At 39.4% G+C, this 9,636-nt stretch overlaps 1 pseudogene; it reads right to left on the reverse strand.

Annotated features, from left to right (window-relative positions):
- Positions 1-8,633: 8,633 nt before the first annotated feature.
- On the reverse strand, positions 8,634-9,417 carry LOC129672534 (40S ribosomal protein S6-like; annotated as a pseudogene).
- Between the last annotated feature and the right edge of the window lie 219 nt (positions 9,418-9,636).

The following is a 9,636-nucleotide window of genomic DNA, read 5'->3' on the forward strand; positions in this document are numbered from 1 at the left end:
AGGAAGTTGTCTCCTGTGCCAATGAGTTCTAGGCTGTTCCCCATTTTTTCTTCTAACAGATTTAGAGTATCTGGTTTTATGTTGAGGTCTTTTATCCACTTGGACTTTAGTTTTGTGCAGGGTGATAAATATAGATCTATTTTCATTTTTCTGCATGTGGACATCCAGTTGGACCAGCACCATTTGTTGAAGATGCTGTCTTTTTTCCATTGAATGGTTTTGGCTTCTTTGTCAAAAGTCGAGTATTCATAGGTGTATGGGTTTATTTCTAGGTCTTCTATGCGGTTCCATTGAACCTCCTTTCTGTTTTTATGCCAATAACATGCAGTTTTTATTACTATTGCTCTGTAGTACAACTTGAGATCGGGGATAGAGATACCTCCAGATGATCTGTTGTTGTACAGGATTGTTTTGGAGATTCTGGGTTTTTTTTGTTTCTCCATATGAAGCTGAGAATCTTTTTTTCAAGGTCTGTAAAGAATTGAGTTGATATTTTGATGGGAATTGCATTGAATCTGTAGTTTGCTTTTGGCAGGATGGCCATTTTCACATTGTTAATCCTACCAATCCATGAGCACGGAAGATCTTTCCATCTTCTGAGATCTTCAATTTCTTTCTTCAGAGACTTGAAGTTTTTCTCAAACAGGTCTTTCACTTGCTTGGTTAGTGTCACCCCAAGATACTTTAAGTTATTAGTCGCTATTGTGAAGAGTGTTGCTTCCCTAATTTATTTCTCGGCCCTTTTGTCTTTGGTATACAGGAGGGCTTCTGATTTTTTTGAGTTGATTTTGTATCCTGCCACTTTGCTGAAGGTGTTTATCAGCTGGAGGAGTTCTCTGGTTGCATTTTTGGGGTCGCTCACATATACTCTCATATCGTCTGCGAATAGTGACACTTTGACCTCTTCCTTTCCGATTTGTATCCCCTTGATCTCCTTTAGTTGTCTTATTGCTCTGGCTAGGACTTCAAGTACTATGTTGAAGAGGTAGGGAGAGAGTGGGCAGCCTTGTCTTGTCCCTGATTTCAGTGGGATTGATCAGATGAATGGGGAGGAGGTCCCCCCTATTAGTGGACTTGGCAAGGGGCACGGTAGAGATGAGGGAGGGAGGGAGGGACTGGGAGGGAATGAGGGATTGGGACATGGCCGGGATACAGAGTTAATAAAATGTAACTGATAAGAAAAAAATAAAATTCAAAAAAAAGAATATAATATTAAAATTAAAAAAGTAACTAAAATTAAATTGCAAAATAAACTTTGAGAACAACTCTTTTTTTTAAATTTTTTTTATTAATTACACTTTATTCATTTTGTATCCCCCTATAAGCCCCTCCCTCTTCCCCTCCCAATCCCACCCTCCCTCCCCTTTCTGCATGCATGCCACTCCCCAAGTCCACTGATAGGGGAGGTTCTCCTCTTCTTTCTGATCTTAGTCTATCAGTTCTCATCAAAAGTGGCTGCACTGTCCTCTACTGTGGCCTGATAAGGCTGCTCCCCCCCTCAGGGGGAAGTTATCACCAAGCAGGCCAATCAGATTATGTCAGAGGCAGTCCCTCTTCCCATTACTATCTCTTTTAAAAAGGTATGTTTTGTTGCATGCAAGTTACAAGTTAATAAAAATATTGATTCAATTATATGACTAAAGTAAAAAGGTTTGTTCTATACACTGTGCTCTACAGTGTGTTCTACACACTGTGGGGGAGGGAGTGTATGGGCTTAGCACAAGCTTCTTCCTGAGTATCTCTAACTGCCAGACAAAAGGCAGGTGTACTGTTGATTGTTCTCACAGAAACATAGCTTGATTGTAGCTCAGACCCCTCTCCTGAAGTGGTTATCGCCTACATCACAGGACTCAGTTTGTCATATCTGAAGCTAAGATGTGTTTCTTTCTTTTTTATTTTTACATATACTTTTTAATAGCTGTCCTGGTTATTTTTATTGTCAATTTTACTCAACCCAACTTGGAAGAGGGGAACTCAATTAAATAATTGCCTCAATCAGACTACCCTATGACCATGTCTGTGAGGAATATTTTGATTGATTCTTTTTTAAAATTCTTTATTAGTTATACTTTATTCACTTTGTATCCCCCCTACGGTTCCCCCCTCCATACTATTGTCCCAATCCCTCACTTCCTCCACCCTCTGCATGCATGCCCCTCCCAAGTCCAATGATAGGGGAGGTCTTCTTTTCTTTTCTTCTGATACTAGTCAATTAAGTATCATCAGGAATGGCTGCATTGTCTTCTTCCATGGCCTGGTAATGCTACTCCCCTCTCAGGGGGAGGTAATTAAAGAGCAGGCCAATCAGTTCATGTCAGAGACAGCCCCTGTTCCTATTACTAGGGAACCCACTTGGACCCTGAACTGCCTTGTACTACATATCTGTGGAGGAGTCATAAGTTATCTCTATGCACGATCCTTGGTTGGAGTATCAGTCTCAGAAAAGACCCTTATTGTCATATTTTTTGATTCTGTTGTTCTCTTTGTGGGGTTCCTGTCCTCTCCAGACCTTAGTGTTTCCCATTTCTTTCATAAGATTCCCTACACTCTGCCTAAAGGTTGCCCATAAGTCTCAGCATCTGCTTTGATAGTCTTCAGGGCAGAGCCTTTCAGAGGTCCTCTGTGTCAGGCTCCTGACTTGTTCTCTCCTTTTTCCTTCTTCTGATGTCCATCCTCTTTGCCTTTCTGGATAGGGATTGAGAATTTTAGCCAGAGTCCTCCCTCCTGATTAGTTTCTTTAGTTGTACAGATTTTAGTAAGTTTAGCCTATATTATATGTCTATATTAGTGAGTATATACCGTGTGCATCTTTCTGCTTCTGGGATAGCTCACTCAGGATGATCTTTTCCAGATCCCACCATTTACCTGCAAATTTCATGAATTCCTTGTTTTTTATTGCTAAGTAATACTCCATTGTGTAGATGTACCACAATTTTTGTATCCATTCCTCAGTTGAGGGGAATCTGGGCTGTTTCCAGCTTGTGGCTATTACAAATAAAGTTGCTACAAACACAATTGAACAAATATCCTTATTGTGTACTTGAGCCTCTTTTGGGTATATGTCTAAGAGTGATATAGCTGGATCTTGAGGAAGCACTATTCCTAGTTGTCTGAGGAAGCACCAGATGGATTTCCAGAGTGGTTGTACAAGTTTACATTCCCACCAGCAGTGGAGGAGGGTTCTCCTTTCTTCACAACCTCTCCAGCAAGTGTTGTCTCTTGAGTTTTTGATCTTAGCCATTCTGATGGGTGTAAGGTGAAATCTTAGGGTCGTTTTGATTTGCATTTCCCTGATGACTAAGGACGTTGAACATTTCTTTAAGTATTTCTCTGCCATTCGATATTCCTCTATTGAGAATTCTCTGTTTAGCTCTGTACTCCATTTTTAAGTTGGATTACTTGATTTGTTGCTGTTTAACTTCTTGAGTTCTTAATGGAATCAAATAGAAGACCCTGAAACCCACACACTTACGGACATCTGATTTTTGACAAAGATGCCAAAACCTTTCAATGGAAACAAGATAGCATCTTCAACAAATGGTGGTGGTCTAACTGGATGTCTACATGTAGGAAAATGCAAATAGATCCATACTTATCACCCTGCACAAAACTAAAGTCCAAGTGGATCAAAGAACTCAATGTAAAACCAGACACACTTAACCACTTAGAAGAAACAGTGGGGAAGATCCTTGACCTCATTTGCACAGGAGACAATTTCCTGAACAGAACACCAACAGCACAAGCTCTAAGAGCAACAATCAGTAAATGGGATCACATTAAACTGGAAAGCTTCTGTAAAGCAAAGATAACTGTCATCAAAACAAAACGACAGCCTATAGATTTTGAAAGGATCTTCATCAACCATATATCTGACAGAGGACTAATTTCCAGTATATATAAGATGTGTTTCTAATTATCTCTCCTGAAATAAACAGTGGTTTGTGTAAAGTAATACATAAAAATTAGTTCATCTTATATAAAAAAGTCAGTAAGGTTTTTTTTTCAAGTTTTGATTATCTGTTATTCTTAAAGACATATTTTTTTTACATTTTTATTAATTAATTTATTTCTTGTACAATCTGATCAGTTTCCACTCCTTCTTCTCTTCCCAGCCACTCCCTCTCACTTTACCTCTCCTCTATTCACCCATCCACCTTATCTCCTCAGAAAAGGCACAGAAAAATGGGGACCTCCCATATGTATTAAGCCACCTTGACATATCAAGTTGTAGCAGGACTAGGTGTATCTTCTCTATTGTGGTTAGGCACAGCAGCACAGTTAGGTGAAAAGGATCCCCAAGTTTGACAATGGAGTCAGACACAGCTCCTGTTCCTGTTGTTAGGAGACCAATATGTGCCCACAGCCTAGGTCTATCTCAAGTATGCTATCCGCTTGGTGATTCAGTTTCTGTGGGTCTCTGTGGGTCAAGGTTAGCTGGTTCTGTGTGTTTTTTTTTTTTGTGGTGTTCTTGCCCTATCTGGCTTTTTCAATCTTTCCTCTTCTCCTTCCATAGGATTTCTCAAGTTCCTAATATAGTTTGGCTATGGTTTTCTGCATTTATTTCCATCAGTTGCTGGGTGAAGCCTCTCAGATGACAGTTATGTTAGGTACCTGTCCACAAGTATAGCAGAATATCTTTAACCGTGTGAGGGGTGGGCTCTCTCTCATAGCATAGCTGTAAGAGGATCCAGTCACTGGTTGGACATAACCTCAGTTTCTGCTCCATCTTTACCCCTGCACATCTTGTTGGCAAAGGGAATTGTTGGTCTAAGTTTTGTGGCTAGGTTGTTATCCCAGTCCCTCCAGTCTTTTCTGTATCATGAGATGGCCATTTCAAGCTCCATATACCCCATTTCTAGGAGTCCTAGCTACAGTCACCCTCATAAATTCCCGGGTATTAATATTGTCTTAGTTTTCTATTTCATCTCAGAGATATCCTCCCACATCCATTACCCTAGTCTCTCCCTCTATCATTCTCCCACTTGATCCCTCCTGCTCTTCTCCCTACTGTTTACCCTATCCAGTTCCCTCCCTCCATCCCCTATACCTATTCCATTTCCCCTTCTCAGTGAGATTTATGTGTGTTTCATCCACCTTAGGGCCTGCTTGCTTCAGAGTTTCTTTGGGTCTGTGGATGGTTATACTGTCTGTTATGGCTAATTTTCACTTATAAGTGAGTACATACCATGTTTATCTTGCTATGTCTGGGTTACATCCCTCAAAATGACCTTTTCTAGTTACATCCAATTACCTTCAAATTTCATGATGTCATTGTTTTTTAATATCTGAGTAATGTTCCATTGTGTGTCTCCTTGATCTCCTTTAATTGTCTTATTGCTCTCACAAGGACTTCATGAACTATGTTGAAGAGGTATGGCGAGAGTAAGCAGCCTTGCCTTGTCCCTAATTTCAGTAGGATTGCTTTAAGTTTCTCTCCCTTTAGTTTGATGCTGGTTATAGGGTTGCTGTAATTGCCTTTACTATGTTTAGGTTAAGTGCCTTATATCCCTGATCTCCTCAGGACTTTAAACATGAATGAATGTTGGATTTTATCAAATGCTTTTATTGCATCTAAGGAGATTATCATGTTTTTTTTTTTTTATTTCAGTTTGTTTATATGGTGGATTACATTGATGGATTTCTGTATATTGAACCAACCCTGCATACCTGGGATGAAGCCTACATGGTCATAGTGGATGATATTTTTTATGTGTTCTTGGATTCAGTTTGCGAATATTTTGTTGAGTATTTTTGCATCGATGTTTTCTTTCTTTTTAGGGTCTTTGTGTGGTTTAGGTATCAAAGTGACTGTAGCTTCATAGAATGAGTTTGGTAATGTTCCTTCTTCTTCTGTTTTGGAGTATTGGAGTTAGCTCTTCTTTGAAGGTCCTGAGACTCTACCTGGTAGAGTATTAAAGCAAATGCTGAGACTCAGCCAGATTTTGGGCAGATATCAGAGAATCTTATGAAAGAAAGGGGAGACAGAAAGACCTGAAGAGAACTGGAGCTCCACAAGGAGAGGAACAGAACCAATATATCTGGGCTTAGCAGTCTTTTCTGAGACTGATACTCTAATCAAGGACCGTGTATGGCATATAAGAAACACACCTAAACAGTGATCACTGAGAGTTGTTTAATTTTCATGAGTTTGTAGCCTTTCTGCTGCTTCTGTTGTTGTTGAAGTCCAGTTTTAACTCATGGTGGTCTGATAAGATACAGAGGGTTATTCAGTTTTTTTGTATCTCTTGAGAATTGCTTCATATCTGATTACATGGTCAATTCTGGAGAAGGTTCCCCCAGGTGCAGAGAAGAAGTTATATACTTTTGTCTTAAATGTTCTGTAAATATCTGTTAGGTCCATTTGGTTCATAGCATTGGTTACTTTCATTATCTCTCTGTTTATTTTATGACTGGATGATCTGTCTGGTGGTAAGAATGGAGTGTTGAGGTCTCCCAATAGTAATATGTGTATGATTTCAGGTTTAATAATGTTTCCTTTAAGAAAGTGGGTGACCTTACATTTGGGGGCATAGTACTCAGAATTGAGATATCATTTTGGTAGATTTATCCTTTGATGTGTATGAACTGTACTCCGCTTTTGATTAACTATGGTTGAAAGTCTATTTTATTAGATATTAGAATGGAGACTCCAGCATTCTCCTTGCATCCATTTACTTGGAAAATCTTCTTCCAGTTCTTTGAGATAATGGGTTTTTTATGTTTAGGTGTGTTTCTTATATGCAGCATAATGTTAGATACTGTCTTCACATCCATTTAAGAGTTTGTGTTGTTTTTTTTTTTTTAATTTGGGTAATTGAGTCCATTGATGCTGAGACGTAGTAATGACCAGTGATTGTTTATTCCATTTTGATGGTGGTGGCAATGTGTGTATGTATTTGTGTCTGTGTGCGAGTGTGTACACATACACACGTGCATGCACTCAGATGCACACTTTCTTCTTTTAGCTTTGCTGTTGTCGAATTCATTATTTCCTGTGTTTTCTTGGGTATAGTTAACTTCCTGTGAGATAGAGCTTCTAGTATCTTATTTAGGCTTGAACTTGAAAATAGATATTGTTTAAATTTATCTTTGTCATGTAATATCTTGATTTGTCCCCCCTCTATGGTGATTGAAAGTTTTGCTGGATATAGAAGTCTGGGCTGGCATATTGGTCTCTGAGAGATTGCAAGACATTTGCCTAGGCCCTTTCAGTTTCTCTAGTCTCTGTTGAGAAGTTGGGTATTATTCTGATAGGTCTGCCTTTAATGTTATTTGGCCTTTTTCCATTGCAGCTTTTAATATCTTTCTTTGTTGTGTATATTAGTGTTTTTATTATCCTGTGGCAGGAGGATTTTCTTTTCTACTCTAATATATTTGGTATTCTTTAAGCTTCTCATGTGTTTATAGGCATCTTTTTCTTTAGGTCAGGGAATTTTCCTTCAATAATTTTTGTTGAGAATATTCTCTAGACCTTTGAGCTGAGAAACTTCTCCTTGCCTCTATGCCCTTTATTCTTAACTTTGGTCTTTTCATAGAATCCCAGATTTCCTCAATGTTTTGTCTCAACAACTGTTTAGGTTTAACATTTTCTTTGGAAGATATATCGGTTTCTTCATTCATATATTCTATGCCTAAGGTTATCTGTTCCATCTCTTGATTTCTGTTGGTGATGGTTGTGTCTGTAGTTCCTGTTCTAGACCTTACAATTTCTGTCTCCAGGATTCTCTCTGTTTGTATTGTCTTTAATGCTTCTATTTCCATTTTCAAGTATTGAATTTCTATCACCTGTTTGTCCGTATTTTCCTTTATTTCTTTAAAGACCTCTATCATCTTCATACGATTATATTTAAGATCAATTTTCTGTGCTTCAGCTGTGCTAGGATATCCAGGGCTTGCTGTAGTAAGAGAGCTGGGCTCTGGAGGTGCTATTGCCTGGATGTTGTTGGTTTTGTTATCACTCTGGCCTTTAGCCATCTGAGTTTTACAGTTATTATAGAGTTGATACTTATTTCGGAGTTTACTTTTGTTGGATGGGTGTTTTTGCATGTTTCTTTCTTTGTTTCTGTTTCCTCTGTCTCCTGGTCAGAGTGACCTAAAGTGCTGGTGACCAGCTAGTCTTCAGTATCACTAGGTACTTTCCTAAGGGTTGTTGTGGCCTGAGTTGTCTCTGGGATTTTGTGTGCTACCCTTACCTCTAGGGTCCCTAGTATCAGAGTGGCATGGGGTACCTGTTACTGGCAGGCCTCCAGGAAAGCAAGTGGTGGTGTTGGCTAGAAAATGGAGCCCAGAGTATAGGGTGCAGTTTCAGGCTCATGTCTGTGTTTTAGGGAAATATCCCTGCAAGGAAGGGAGGCAGTCTTACTTGTTTGTCCCTGGTGACTGAAGGCCTCCAAGAGTGCAGGCAGAGCTGTGGAAGGAAAATGGGGCAATGAGCATGTCATTTAGTTTACTGCTGTTGGAGTTGTTTTCAGGGGAGTTGGCAGGCAGGAGTTTGGAAGGGGCAGTGCTTACCTGATATCCCAGGTCTGGCAGGTCTCTGGAAATGCAGGCAGAGTTGTGGGACAGGAAACAGTTCACAGGATGAGTTGTGCAGTGTACCACTGTCGAAGGTTCTTTCAGGGAGTTGGTGGGCCTTAAAAACATGATTGGCTCGACTCACACTTAGAAGTAGAAGCTCTCAGGACTAAAAACCTACATCTCTCTGCAATCTGTTCCTGGTATTTTTCTTTGGCTTCCTTTATTCCCTTAGCCAAAAGCTTAGCATATTTTGGAGATGTCTGCCTGTTTTTCTTAGTGTGCTGTTTCTTCAGAACAGTATGTTGGCATTCGTGTTACAGGACCCATGGAGTAAAAAGAACCTGAACCTTGGGTGTTTGTGACCTGGAATTCTTACCTTCTCTGTTTAAAGGCTTTTGGACAACATATTAGTGGGCATCACCTCTTTAAGAGAGATGGAGAAGCTTTCATATTCTGCTAGCTCTTTTAGGCGCCAATGGACAAGGAGCAGCCGTGCTTTCAGTACAGGAATATCCTTCTCTTTTATTTTATTTTATTTCATTTTATTTTATTTTTTAAAATAAGCAAGTTGAGAACACTTAGGTTGGCATCCACAATGCATTGGCGAATATATGTGTGTTTCCTCTCTCCAGTTCTCATTGGTCTATAGTGAGAATGGTCCTTATTCAACTGCAGTCACGTCACACTGCCATGGGTCAAAATATCTTGTTTCATGGGAAAATCTTGTTTGTCATTCCCACCATTCATTCAAGCCACATAATCTTTCTGCTCTTCACCCAGAGCATCAGCAGCACTTTTTCTGGCCACATGCTTCATATAGAAATTTCAAATCCTGCATCCATCACCCACTTCATCAAGTTTCTGACAGCTATTGCCTTGAATGGAGATACTCAATTTCATCTTCACATAGCCAACAGACCACCTAGGAGACACTGTGAAAAAGAGTTCTACAAAATAATTTCTGGTTATTTATGAAACTCCACATGCAAAGATCATTGCTGAACATAAACACTTTAATTATGTCTCTTCTATCCCCTTTGCCTAGGGAGATAATCATATCAATAATTTTTTTTGGAAAATTCTCTTACATAGTAAACACATCTTTTGTTTATTTTATAT

The sequence above is a fragment of the Psammomys obesus genome, unplaced genomic scaffold, assembly GCF_907164565.1.
Source record: "Psammomys obesus unplaced genomic scaffold, mPsaObe1.curated_primary_1811, whole genome shotgun sequence".
NCBI lineage: Eukaryota > Metazoa > Chordata > Mammalia > Rodentia > Muridae > Psammomys > Psammomys obesus.